This window comes from Idiotropiscis lumnitzeri, chromosome 13, assembly GCF_059441095.1.
Source record: "Idiotropiscis lumnitzeri isolate Australia: NSW breed Sydney's pygmy pipehorse chromosome 13, RoL_Ilum_1.0, whole genome shotgun sequence".
Lineage (NCBI taxonomy): Eukaryota > Metazoa > Chordata > Actinopteri > Syngnathiformes > Syngnathidae > Idiotropiscis > Idiotropiscis lumnitzeri.
Window position 1 is genome coordinate 7,024,778 of NC_142403.1, and position 15,209 is coordinate 7,039,986.

The 15,209-nt window shown below is 40.8% G+C and overlaps 1 protein-coding gene across 17 annotated transcripts in view; it reads right to left on the minus strand.

Annotated features, from left to right (window-relative positions):
- adgrl2a (adhesion G protein-coupled receptor L2a) overlaps positions 1-14,504 on the minus strand; it is a 113,475-nt gene extending 98,971 nt beyond the window's left edge. For all 17 annotated transcript variants that reach the window (XM_088312509.1, XM_088312506.1, XM_088312503.1 and 14 more), the window contains exon 1: positions 13,867-14,504. The gene's annotated coding sequence lies outside the window, so the exon portion shown is untranslated. The remainder of the gene's footprint in view (positions 1-13,866) is intronic.
- Between the last annotated feature and the right edge of the window lie 705 nt (positions 14,505-15,209).

A 15,209-nucleotide genomic window follows, 5' to 3' on the forward strand; every position in this document is an offset into this window, starting at 1 on the left:
GCCTGCACTACAGAATCCCAAAGCAGAAAATGTATGTAATTTAAGCAACTGAGTCTCATGTCATTCGATAAGGCTCAGATTACTATATATTCCTGGCAGCCACCGTAAACAACACGGGATTGTCATAATACAACGGTGGGGCGGTCCGAGAGGGGGTGGAGGGGTACGATTGGGTGGTAACATGACAGTACGTAATGGGCGTTTCAATTCTTGCCTGGCATGGAATAACTCTACATGACAATAATGTTAAATGTGTACATGAGTGCGGGTCAGGGAGAGCATGTGAGCCCACTGTGCATGTGAATAAATGTCTCATTTACATGTTTTTGCACAAGAGATGGATTACAGAAGTTGTTGTTGACAGAAAACTAGTCAAACATTTATTGAGTGACAGGAGGACCACAGTCCTGTTCCCCCACAGCCCATCACACGTACAGTGATAGATCATGAAACTTAGAAATAATTATATCCAATTGGGAAAAAAATGGCCACAATCCCACCTTTTGTGCAAGCAGGGCAGCTGTGACCAGCGAGAACGCCTAACAAACACTGAGGTCATAACTGCTCACTGTTCTAAGCCTCACCGAAAATCTGTGTGATTATTTGTTTATGTCCATGTTTGTTTGCCAAAAAGGAAGCAAGCCCTTTGGATATATGAAGCGTGGTTTTAGTGTACAATAATAATGCTGCTGTGTTTACACGGATGTGCACCAGTAAGCAGCTTGTGTGACCCTGTAACCCCCTCCCTCTTTCAAAATGAGCAGCTGCGTGGTTAAAACACTGCTCCGTCTTTCTATTAAGGGCCCCGGCATCAATAATGCACTGTGATCGGCAGGCAGTATTAAACAGGATTATTATTTTTTTAAAATAGAGGACAATGACACAAAACATGAACAAGGTAACTGAGATAATGATGCTGTTAAAGTGGAAGTGAAAATAAGACATTGTCGATGCCATTGTTAGAGATAATGGTGGATACTGAAAATCCACCTTAAAGTCTTTGTAAATTCTTGAATCAGATATAACATACCATAAAACCTTAAATAAGGGAAGTCAACCCAAAAAAATCCTTACAAAATGTTCCCCCTATGAGCTAAAATGAGCCCCCCTAACACGGCAATCTGATTAATATTGCGTTTGTAGAATATGACCTCAGGGTGCGGCCATTTTGTCACTTGGTGTCTACTGAAACTGACATCACAGTTGCTCAGGGCTCAGGTGACGACCAATCATGGCTCAACTGTTTTCTGAAGCTAAGCCATGATTGTTGCCTGAGCTCTGAGCAACTGTTATGTCATTTTTAGTTGACAGCAAGTGACAAAATGGCCGCCCCTGAGATGGGAAAAAAAAACGGGAGGATTTTGGGATTGATTTCTCATTTAATACACGCAAAAGTTAATTATGTCAAGACGTGCCTGACCCGTTTAATTAAAATGCAAGTGGAAAAGAAATTTTAACCACAGCTACTGTATATTATTTTCAACAGTAACTGTTTTGAATAAAACTGTGATGCTGGCTGTTCTGCTATTAATTTGAATTTTCTTACTTGACAACCACATTGTAAAAGAAGTGAGTGAATAATAATAAGTGATGAAAAAAAATAAACAATGCAAAAGAAGGAAGGAAGAAGGAAACATGATCAGGTACATTAACAACGTTGCTGCCAACAACGACTCAATTGCACCTTTGGCCTACATCCACCTCATCCTTACACTAAAACATATCATCATCTTTAAACGCTACATACAAAATACAAAAAATAAAATAAAATTACACCGGCTTGTAAAGCAGTAATCATTGTGTGTCCCTGTTTTTTGAAGTGTGCCAATTCTTTGAGCTTAAAGGCTTCGGCCATAATGTGGCCAACCGTGACTTGGTGTCTAATTGATGCTTTTAACCTTCTGCAGCCCAGATCAAGGACAAACGGCCAATATAATGGACGCCAAATTACGTCACTTAAATAGAACAACGCAAGAAGATCTTACACTGTACCATACAATAAGGGACAACCAAAAAGATGACTTGAGACCTCCCATGAACCATGCAAACCTTGTAAGATTTTAAATGCGGTCAATAATAGCCTTAATCCATTCAGTGTAGACGAAATCCAGCAGACAGGCAAACTCATTAGACCAATTACATAAGCAAATAATTCTTTCAACAGCGGCATGAATCTACAATAGCCAGCTCCCGCTTGGCATGTTACAATCCCTGCCCCACCACCACTGAATCTATTTTCAATCCCAAAGACAGCATGAATGCCTTCATTCCGCAAGGGAAACAGCATGTCAACCCAAAACACGACACGGCACTGTGTCTCGCCGACAAGCACACGCATGTCACACGCACGCACGTACACACACACTGAGTGTCGTATTTCCCAAATCCAATCACCTGTCAGCCCTAAATCACAGCACCCGGACAGGTAATGGAGCTTGTTAAACCTCATGAAGCTATATTTGGCTTTGTTCTTTCCTTCAAGAAAAGTACATGAGTAGAACAATAACACAAAGGGAAAAAGTTACATATATATATATATATAGTATTTTTGTTTGTTTGTTGTTTTATAAATATATTTTTTTTTACAACCAATCACAGCAAGTTGGTATGAAGGGCAAAGCACGGAAAAGTTCAAGGTGCACCATTAGATTGCCTATAGCAGTTTCGGTGACATAGCTCTCGGCTTTGGTGGGACTTTGACATCTCCTCAGTGGTCATTAGCATAACATCAGGACAGCGAGGCGGATTGTGATGCAAACAAGTTCACCCCACCAACCCTCTATTTTAATAACTAAGGTTCTAGTGAATCCGGCTCTGGTCTGCTCCCTGTACAAATGAATCAGGCAATTTTAGAGCCCGGGAGCCAAGGCAGATCTAATGACAGTTTCAAGCTTAGAGAGAAGTTGACAAGCGCATATTTAAATTCATGAGATGATGAAAGTGAAGTTGCTTCACTTTGCTTGCCGCAACACAGCTAAATGACGACAACGGCATTGACAAAAAAAAAAAAAATATGGCCCTTTTAGCATTTTCTTGAAAGAAGACGAATAGATATGCCCTTCCCAACATTATTCAAGTATAATTGAAACACATTCTGCATTCATGGCCTGTCTTATCATCCGCAGCTGGACAGCAGATACAGCAATCACTTGTGTTACACCTTGTGTGTGTTTAATGTGTTTGCTTTTTAGTGATAAGCAAAAGGGGGAAGGATGGTAAATTTTCTTACAGTGAATAATTTTCAAGGAGTCCAAAGACACAAGAAAGAAGCTCCACGAGACTGTCAAGCCGTGTGCAAGGAAACATTCACTAAAAAAAAAAAAATTATCTGCTCCCACTTTGAATACCAAAGGGAATCTAATTCCCAAAACAAACTCAGAAAGCGAGAACAATTTCAGGTCGCACCTTTTGAACGACCGCTTGAGATAGCGTATGAAGTCGAGATGCGAATCAAGGAAAAACACTAAAGTGTAATAGTTACATATGTAAGTCATACCAAATCATGGTAGCTGAGGAAAACGCACTTGGAATACAAATGGAATGTGATAACAAGGTCACAAATCCTACACTTCGGAATTACATATTAATAACAAGCCACACTCCGTCCACTGGAAGACACTACCAAATAATTAGGTACACTATTCCCTCGCATGTACCTCAACGTCGTCAATATATTGTAAAGAACACTTCTAATCTGCACGACTACAAACAACAATATTAATCACATTCTTATGCTCCAAATCATTCAGCACTTTGTGGTGAATTGTCTCTTGAAGGAGAAAATAGAAATGACAAGAACTGAAAAAAAACCTTTTGGCAAAAATGTGTCATGTTGGATTTTGTTACACTCAAAACTGGCATAGTCTCTCTTTTCACAATTCAAATTTGATGGTGTCTAAAGCTAGGCGTGTCCATATATGTATATACCTATTTTATATACGTGGGGGTGTGTGTGTGTGTGTGTGTGTGTGTGTGTGAAAGCAGTACGTTCCAATTTCTCCATCCATATATTGTACTTTATGTCCACTCTTTTTAGAGTCCATGCTAAAAGTCAAATGTTAGCGAGGTAACTAGTCACGGACAGCCTCTCAACAACTCCCATATGTAGAACGTGTTTTGCAGCTGCACAACACAAACTCATTTAATGATGTCATTTAAAAGGAATGGCTCCAGATCTTGAAAGGCTCTGTCACTGCCCTTTAAATTTACATACATTTCTGTTGGTTTTAAGCGGTAACACATTGCCACTTCAAAAGAGGAGCCGACTAATAAATATTCTCCGTCGCCGTCATCCATCTTTGTCTTACATGCCAAAAATATCCTGAGCATCAATTAGCACTTCAGTTTGAGGCTATCACTGCACGCTCTACTCACATGTGCTAACCATGGCTTCATTAGACACAGCTATATAGGCAAGCATTTAAGTTTGAAGCACGCATGCAGCAGAAGTCTTTTGTCAGTGACAGCGGAATATAGTTGAACAATTTGTCGGCAACAACTGCTCACTGGCTCCAGTATGCACAAAAAAACTCTGAGGCTGCTTCAGGTGAGAAAATAAAAGAGCGCGCACACACAAAGTGAGGAGGTGTTGTTGCAACGACTACTGTGCTCACTATCGGGTTCTCGTAGCTACATTTACAGAGCATAAGGTCGGTCCTCTACTTCGGATTAGGTGGATTTATTTTCATAAATATGCTAAATATGAAAACAGCTCACCTCCACTGCCAGGGAGATGTTATCAGGCAAAATAAGAGAATACTTTCACATCCTGTGGGCAGGTCTCGGCCTCTACCGAAATACAGCTCTTTGTTTAGCCACAGGCAGGCCGGACCTTTTTGTGATGGAAATGGCTACAGAAGCTGCATCCTCAGCTCACTTCACCACCTTCGACTGTAATCAACTCAAACTGATGAACGACGCCACAAATGCCACCAGCTCGACTTTTTTCAGTGTCATTTTTTTTTTAAACCCACTGGTCTTTTTTTTTTTTTGCTCCAGGCCTTGTTTGATTGACCTCTTTTTGGTCATTTTTCATCAGCTGATATGGACCTGCTCTCGTCACACTACTGAACCACTGCTCAACTCAAAGAGACACTATGCTGGACTCACTTGAATGACAGATGTATAGGAAGAAGTAAAACGTATATCGTAATCGTTGGTGGACATTAAGACTACTTGCCCCATGAGACTGCGCTCTGTATATTTTAGATATAATTTAAACGTTAATTAATTGAGTTATTCTACGCATTCCTTGTAAAAGGAAGTCGCTGTGGTCATAAAAAATATATTTTTTAAAAATCTACAATTGTTGATTTTCAACAGGCACCCTTGCGTGTCCCTCCACTACTTTTCAAGAGTCCATGTCCATCGTATTCGTACGTCAGACTGATATTTGTATTATATCTCTCGGTGTAGAATGTGTACCGGATTGGAAATGTAGATTGGTCAAAGTCAGTGCTAAAGTAAAGTAACATTAAAGGGAAGTGAAATTCGTACCATTCCTTCCATTGATCACCACATGGAATGCGAGGTTACTCCGCAATGGATGACCCAACGGCTTTTAGAAACTTTCACCTTCAACTTTCAGCCACTGCATCCAATTCAAGTGACGTCATGGATGCTGATTGCAAGATTACAATTAAAGCCTCCCAACGCGCTCAAACTGGTCTGGGGTTGTTTCAATCATATTCCTCTCGATCTCATTTGCTGCGCAACGGCACGCAGACAACTTAAGGACTGTGACACAACCGAGACACTGAAGGACAGCTTCAATGTCATTAACTGATTTCAGTTTTATAAGTATACATAATTTCTTTAATCTATTATCATCGCCAGTTCTGTGTAGTGCCTCACACCAGTGTGATGTTGTCTTTACATACAGCAACTTGATTTGGCGCACCTCCGCATAATCAAACCCAAGAAAGAACTGCAGTGATGCTAAAGCTCAACTGGTCGACGTAAGGAGCAGGAAAAAAATGCTAAGCAAGCCACACTAAACCACAGAGGAGGAGCATTATTTGAATTCACTATCTACACTAGGGATGGACAACTCTGGATTTTTAGTACCTCAATAATGTAAAAAAAAAAAAAAAAGAAAAAGACTGAGATGAACGAATGAAACTCAAAAGGAGTTCTTGCACTTAATCTTGGTTTACTGTTTAGCAATTTTGTGCCATCCTTGAATGGTATTTTTATGCCAGCCCTTTGCACTGGGGGAAAAATTCAAAGTACGGAATATGTCTTTTTTTTTTTTTTTCAAATTCAAACCCTTTGTTGTTAAGGCTGGGATTGAAAAATGTATTATGAAAAATGAAATTTTGTGCATATTTAAACTTGCATTCTTGTCATATACTTACTAAGGAAACATGGTCCAATGTGGGCCTGCAGTTACATTTCATTGTTTAAGTTGCCCATCCTTGATGTAAACTGTTAGGAGCTAAAATGACAAAGACTCCTCAACTTTATGAAGGCAGCCATAAAATACACACAAAAAAGAAAAAAGGATAAAGTGACCTCCTATCACATTTAAACAACAAACCAGCTGGTCCAATTGATATTGTATTTGACAATAATTGTCTGTACATTTGTTATTATTTAATGTTTTACTACAATAAAAAAAAGCTAGAGACCTTTGCACATAACTGTTTCGTTAACGGATTATTGGCTGATTGCCGTTTGAAAGCTTGCACCAATGCATCGATCTTCAGAGCAGAAAAACTAATTTGGGGTTTTATAGTCACATTTTACAGCTGCATAAAAACAGTCTGTAAAAATTCAAATTACATATTTATTTTTTTTTACAATTACCAATGGATGGCAGAAGAAGATTTTTTTTATCGACACACATCTTCAAACAAAATCAAGTAGGAGCAATGCTCCCATCTTCACAACCCACTGGCAATTATGTATCTTCTGGTGTTGTCGTAGAAATTGTTTTTATAATAACAATAGAAATGTGTAATTTTTTTAAAATATAACAAATTCATGGTAAAGTATTGCCCTCAAATGAGTGATGAGAAAATAACAATACGAAAAGTTGTTTTTGTTTTCCCTGCTGTGGATACAAAACAGGTGTTTTGCAGCATTCACACACACACACACACACACACACAGAATACAAAAAAGTAATAAGCATAAAAAACAAACGTGTCAGTCTGATAAATACAGCACTGAGCAGCATTATTGGGCCAGCTTGCACACATGTACGCTTCCTCTGCATGTGCCAAAAAAGATCAGAGGTGTCAATATTCTCCTTTCCAATTTTCATGATTAATACATGAATCATTTGACATCTCCATCGGCTCAATGCCGAATCGGAGGTGGAGGGTTACTTATCACCAATGTTAAGGATGTTTATTACTTGAGCACCCCCGCAGCGTAGGTGGAAGAGCTGGAGCCAAAAAAACAGCAGCCCATGCCAGCAGGCCTGGCACAGCTGTACAAGCAAGGCTCAGTCTTAACCCCCCCACACACACATCACTCACACACACAATATGCAAGTCCACGTCATTGTCACACACAGACACACACACAGACACACACCCGATGGAACAGTGCTTCTTACATGCCTACTGTATGTCATTAGCCTGATTCTTCTCCAATTGAACAATGAGTCGGTACTTTTTTGGGAAAAGGGCACTTTTCATTGTTACACATTTCTACTACGTAGTGCTAAAAAAATAAGAAGCATTTTGCAAACTAATGCTGGTCAATGCAATATGAAAATAATGTAACTCACAAATGAAGGCACAAAATTTCATTAAAAAAATAAATAAATAATTTGGAGTCACTATCAAAATTGCAAATTCGGCAGGTGACACCAAACACCTCACTGAGCAGTAAAAGCAGAAATTGTCTGGTGCTCAACGAGGTTTTAATATTAAAAAACACAACCGTTATTACCGTGATTCATAATAAATAATAAAACGTAAAAAGGTGAAAGCCATCAAAGTAAAACAATTAAAATAATAGTTTATAGATATTTTTGGGCTGAAATATTGAATTTGCCAGTATTTAAATGAGTAGAGTTAACAGCAGTTGAGCATATAAGCGCATATTTAAAAGCTTTTAATGCTCTTAATGTCACCATAAGACAACTGCGTGTTTGTGACTCGGGGTGTGCGTGCGTGTGTGTGCGGGGGTGTGCGTGTGTGTGTGTGCTAAGGAGCTCATGGATTCTACATTCATGGTAACATGGAGGGACAACTAGCTTTAATACTACTCTCCAGACTGGTCAGTTTATATTAAGCTATCTCTCTTGAACCCCATTTTGTTTTACAGCCAGAGATTTTGCACTCAAGCACAACTACATCAAAGTCCCTGGGGGCAACAATTTCAATTCTGTTTTTCTCCCTCACATGGTTCTCTCTCCTTTGTTTGCAAGCGGTTTCTCTCAAGAAACTCATGTCTAGCTGACCCGATGAGGCCAAGGGCTTTTGGTTGCTCACGGCAGAGAGGGACGACGTGGCGGTGGCTGCTCGGCGGGCGGTGCGGAGCGAGGGGACAGAGCAGCAGGTGCAGCTGTGACAGTTGCCGTGTTGCCGCTCGGCCCACACTGTAGTCAAGATGAGGTTCACAGATGTAGCCACTCAGCGCGCGCCGTTATTGGCTGCCTCAAACAATGCATCTCTGTCAGGAACAACTCCTCCTCAGGCCATTTTGCACCGTGTTTGTAAGACAGCAGCAAGCGGAAACTTCATTGTGAAACATACACACACGCACGCGTATGTTGTGTGCCGCTTACAGCAACACAAACGCATTCAAACCTGGAGCCTCACCATACAACACGGAGTGTTGTAATTTTGCTCATCTCACATCGGGTAATTTACAGTACACTTCAAGTACCGCAGCACAGGAGAGTAGAAAGTGCAGACTTGAGACGAAAACCACAAAAATAACCATTATGTCAACTCAATACCTAAAAACCAGTTGCTATTATGAATATAAAAAGTCGAATCTTATTAAATTGGTGAAGTGGTGGTTGGTGGGTGTAGTTAATAAAGCGGCATCATTTTATCACCGAGTATATTTTATTTTTTCCTCTTCCACAAGCTTGTCAAAAAAACACATTTCTGATCAATCATCATAACTTTTCACAATTAGAGCGACCTGCGCTGCACCTGCTGAGGGTGCACTTCACCCCCCTGCTAGAATTCAATCATGCACAACAATATAACCGTACCCAGAAAATTACTTTTATTTCTTTTTGGTAAGAAAATTCCAAGCAGACCCTCAAAGTAGCTCGGAGAAGAACATATCAGATATAATATGACGATAGTTTTACGGGTGTCTGCTTTCTCAATTACTGGAAAGAAGCTCAACGAGGGCGGTTAATTCATATGCAGAGACATTATCTGTGCCCAGAGTGAAAGGGGGAGAGTGGGGCGTAGAGGGGGACGTACGGCGGGCCAAACTTATGAGCGTGTGAGGCAAACATAAACCTTTTTTTGGTGGCCCACACATGGAGCGCAGCGTGAAGATAAAAGCAGCAGGTTCCATGATTCACTGCAGGAAATTAATCGACTAATACTGTTCTCTCTCTCTGATTCAATGCCAAAAAACCCACATAAGAAGCTCATTAGAGGTGATGATGGACGTTTATGTTCATTCTCAAAATGTACACAGATTCTTTTTTTCTTTTTCGTGAGTGAGCAGCCTCCAGCTCCATCCTTCCTCACATACACACTTAAAAAAAAAAAAAAAAAAAGAAGCGCCTCCTGTCAGCGTGAGCAATCATTATCACATAATTTCATTGTTTTTCCACCCCTCCACTGCGTTTGATGTCTCTGGCATGGTAGCAACTGAACAGATAATTATTTTGTTGATTAGCTTAGTTTTTTAGCAACTTAGCGGGCTTGTGATATTGTGATATTCCTCTGAAAGTCCCAGGCCAGACGCTCCACTCCATCTGACTTGGCAACTAAACTACGGCGTGAGAACAAAGCCCCAAACACAGCCAAGCACACGCTGCACTACACAATAACAACTTTGCAGACCTAATCCACTAAACAGGAGCATATCAAATTAAATGTCACATTGTGTATTATCCAAAAAAATAACAAATCTGAAAAGAAAAAAACAAAGCGTACAAAAACTTTGTTTAATGGTTTGGTAAAGTTTGTTTTGTGTGAGTGACACTAACACCGTTTTTCTCTGTCAACAAATGTTTTTTTTTATGTCAGTGTTGAAAGGATTTTATTTTTTTTCAATTGATTCATTTTGTGTGTTAGTAGTACCATCCTGTGGTGCTCATTTGATTACATATTTCCTTTTTTTCTGCCCTCCAGCATCAGAGACGCATCAAACTAACGTAACTTCTGATTATCGTTTTAGTTCCAACTTACACTAGATTACATTACAACATTTTGAACACTTTTTATTTGGTTAATTGTTTCCACTTAATTGTGTTCTGCTGCACAGTGATGAGTGCTAGCACATTTTTGAATATTTAAGTTGCCAAAACTGGTTCCCGTTGGGTAATGCGCTACCGGACTAGACTGAATCTACTAAATAACAGTCACAGCACCTTTTTTTTTTGCCTCTTTTAAATGCAAAAAGGCACTGAGTCGAACTTCTCTCACTTGCAATGAGTTACAATCGTCAAGGACAGATATATTGCTCTGCCATGTTTACCCACACCATCCCTGAATAACAGCCCGTGTCCTGTCGGCGGAGGGGCTTTTAAGTGCTTCGCTCTCTTATAATCCAGCCGAGACATGACTCCCTTCCCCTGGCAGACGGGTGCATATCCCCCCTTTTCTCCCAATACACGCCTCGCTCGCGGCTGCTATGGCGGAGCCGCAATAACTGCTGTTTGCTCAGCCTCCCATCTCCTCTGACATGCACAAATTGAATATTTTCTCCAAACAGTGTTGCAGCTGCGCACAGATAAGCACAAGTCTTGTTCACATATCCCACCAAAAAAAAAAAAAGGAGACAGACAGTTTGTATTTATGTTTTCATTCTTGCGTCTTATTAAACCAGCAATAAAGAGGTGATTTTGAAAATTAATTGCACATTTCCTTATAATTACAATTATTTCTTTATAGAATTCCAACCATCCAAAGTGACAATGCTCTGACTGCAAATTATTTTTTGATTGAAATGAAAATCCAGTTTTCTTTCTTTTTACCTTTCATTCATTTTTCCCTTCAATCCACATGCTGGGTGTGACCAATACTAATAGTTTTAAATCGTGCACAGCCTCATGAAAGCCAAGCATGTGCGCAACATGTCGTAAAATGCAGGATGACTTATTACCACAAAATGGCTCCGGTTGTGTGTGTTGTGCATTGCACTTTGCACTGACATGACACAAAAGGCAGATACAGAGCCGCCTAACGGGAACGCGGAGCAAGAACGGCAGCCATCTTGCTTCTCGTCATCGTAGTTGAAATAGAGCCGATGCGAGCTTTCCTCGCATTCGTGTCACATACATCTATGAAATTATTTCGGCAAGCAGGAAATTTCTGCAGATGAATCCCAAGAATCAATCCCCCCGCTCCCCCACCCTCATTGCACTGCAGGGACTTTGGGGAAGTGGAAACAAATGTTTGGTGGTGGAGGTGGCGGTGGTGCGCACAGTAGCGCCCAGTGTTTTACTGATTAGCAATCGTAAAATAAAATAAGTCGCATGAAGGGGAAGTACTTGGCGAAGAAAAAGCGCACACCTTCTATCCTTTCCTTTCTTTACAGCCTTGTTTATTCCTTTTAATGGCGAGCAGTTTTCCGCCCTGCGTGACTCCATGTAGGAAAAAACCCACAAACCCACAATATACATGCCAAAATTGGCAACGGAGTGTAAATCAAAATGAGTCCACTCCCTATCCTATCTATTCTCAATTCCACTCGCTCATGGAAGGAGAACATTAAAATCTTTACACAAGACTGCGTGAGCGAAGAGACAAAAGAAGAGCGAGAATATTGGGATGGTCATCAGCGAGGACTTTAAAGCTCTATATGCCTAGAATGTGACACTTGTGGCAGCGCAACCATTATAATCACCAGTGAAGCTAAACATCGGCTCATTCACATTGGCACAATGGCACAACGAGAGGAAAAAAATGTTGCCACCATTCTAAGTCGTTCAATATTAAATCAATTACAAATTACCTTAATAAAGCCAAAGTGCAAGTGCTTGGCTCGTTGTTAGCATCTAAGGATGCAAACTACGGACTCTAAAGTGAGCGATTCCTCAGAAGAAGCCAATCTCGGGCATCGTATATTGTGCAAGAAAACAAATGTGGGATGGGCAAGGGTGCATCAAGCAACAGCCCATAATGTCACAAATTTTGATGAGCTCTCAACCACTCCCTCCTCTTTCACGCTCACTGGTAGCAGCGTGAAATAAAACATTTTTTTAAAAAGTTGAGAAAATGAATGTGAGACACTTGTGACTGCTCCGAACACTTTGGTGAAGAGAGCCAGCTCACATTGATCCATGCCTGGACATAATATTGATGAAAAGCGTTCTACAGAAACAGACCCAATTCCATTCAAAGAAGATTGGAACAATGCACTCACACTTGTGGACAAGGCAAAGAAGATATTTTGAAAAATATACTAAAATAAAAATAAAAATACTTTTCAAATTCTTTTCATTAATTGACCCACTTTTTTGGCCCAAATTTACCTCACTAGCAGTGAGTCACTGAGCAATTTTGCAAAAGCTTTGCACACACAGCACAACACAATGGGTTGAGACGAGGCAACGTTACAGCCAACACCAGCTCCAAAATTATGAAAAACATTTGTCAAGTAGCCGAAACCAGTGTGTTTATTCCAAGTCGATGGAATTTGCACAAAAAGCAAGACTTTAAGAGAATTCCCTCCATGGATTAGGTCAACCCATAAATGTAAATATTTAGCATCTTTTGCAAATTGAAAATGTATCCTTCAATCTGTGTTGTTTCATTCATATGAATGAGTCTTCTAAAATGATCCAAAATGAACACTCACGTGCATATAAAATGGACCCAGATGCACATCATTCTTTTCATTGTGTGAAATAGACTTATTCGCATTCACGGATCAAAATCCACTCGGGAAATCGCAACATCATTTTGAAACTGTACGATTTAAACCAGAGACTACGTCAATTTCGGGGTTAGATTTGCCCAATAATCGAGAGATGGATTAGCGCGGAGTAGCGCTGCTGTGATTCGGGGGGGTGCCATGCATCAGCGGGCCGGCCACGGCGTGCAGCTCACCCCAGCTCCTGATCACATGTCGACGACATCCTTGACAATATGTGCCAGAAAAAAAAAGTAAATCATTTTTTTTCTATGTCTGCATTGACTTAAACAGGCAGTTTTATTTCTCCCTTTGCCTCACTTCGCTGACATTCACCACCCAATTGCACCACTTGTTTATTTTTTCCACACGTAATTATTCCATTCTAAATCAAATTTCTCCACTTTTTCCTCCAACGTCTTTGAACAAATATCCCTGTCCAATTATAAAGGGCTAGCCATTCAATGTGCTAAAAACAAATTCTTGGGTCACAGCTCCACAAGAAATCGCCCATTAAATGTAACACGACCATCAATGGATTTGTAAAATGGAAAAAAGAAAATCACAGAACTAATAAGAAGAAAATGTTTTAGCTTCCATCTGAAACGCGATGCGTGCTCAACGCGGCCGCACATCTGTTGCACAGGGATTTTTCTTCTGTATTTTGGAGTTATCGGCTCGCAATCTGCTTGTGACCGTGACATTTTAAGCTCCTAAAATACAACTTGCCTTGCAAAAAGCTTCTTTTAATTGATTCCCGAACACGCGATGGAGTGTGCTTGCAACAGTGGGGAAAGTTGCTTCCACATTAAACTTAAAGCCAGCTCCGTTCATTTAAAGCGCAACGAAACTTACCTTGCAGAGCCAGTCGAAATTAAGTCAGAATTGAAAAATAAAATTAAAAGGGGGAAAAAAAGAAAAGTCAGATAGTGTCTGGTGGGGGGTCCTGTAAGGATTTGCGGGTCTGAGGCATGCCCTTCTTCATGGGACTCAGACTGGTTCTCAATCGGCGACAGGTTCTCCTCTCATCCCGGCCGTGCCTCTCTTCCAGGGGCACACTTCCATAGCCAAAAGCCGCTCTGGACGCTCTCGTCGACACCTCTACCGGGACCCAGCCGACACCATATAGTCTGTTCTCCTTTTGTGTGCCGAAAGAAAAAAGAGTGTCGGCGGGAGCTTGGTGCCTCTATCCACGGCTTGCGCTGCCTCCGTGGGCGAGAAGTTTTGAAGCCGAAATGAAGCCCGCTCTCGGCGTAAAGGAGGAATGGACGAGCGGCAGACTTCCAGTAAGCAAAGCCAGCCAGCCAGTGCTTCGGCCGGGAGCAGACTGTCGTGTGCGGGCACACACTATGGGCAGGGGCGGGCCAAAAGCCTGGACTGGATTCTGTCGGATCCGGGCTGTGTGGCAGCAGCAGGACGAACAGCAGGGGCCTTATTAGCGGGCCATCTTTTTTTCTGTTCTCTGAGGAAATTCAAATGAAATCATAGAGAGGATGTTATCAATACATCATTTATTGGCTCCTTTTCTGCTTTGAAATGTATCCTTTGCTTTAGTGCAAACGGTGATGTGCTACGGTGGGCAGTCCTGTCGAGTCAACCAATGAAAACGAACATTTAGTCTGTACTGTCAGATTGCATTGGGGGGAAATCACTGCAATAAAACACCTCCATGATGACACAGGAGTCAAACTCAACTGTGGTTCAGCATTTTTTCCCCATACATGTACACTCAAAGATCACAAAATGTGGCACACTAGATCCAACAGAAAGTATGTCAAAATGTTTGCCTCTCCTGTGGTTGACTTCGTCAATGATATATTGATCTCACAAGCTCAAACTTTTTGATAGGACTTGAACAAAAACTGATTAGAATTGGAAACTCGGTTTTGAGGTGTGAGTACATTGAACCAAAGTGAATCGAATTATTTTGATCAAAAAGATGTGACTGCAACAAATCGAACTGAACTTGATCACTGACGAATTCATTTAAGGCATAAAATGACAAGAAACTCATTTCATCATGCCGTCTCAAACTCGGCCGTAATTTATCGAATCGAATCGTAATCCCATCAAATCAAACCGAATCGATATATTGTTCCACTTTGAAAGGGACCTTCCTTAATTTGTATTGCACCCCATGTATCGAAATTTGTTTTCTTTGGAGGGATGCACACGCCTATCTAGCTTTGTCTCTGACT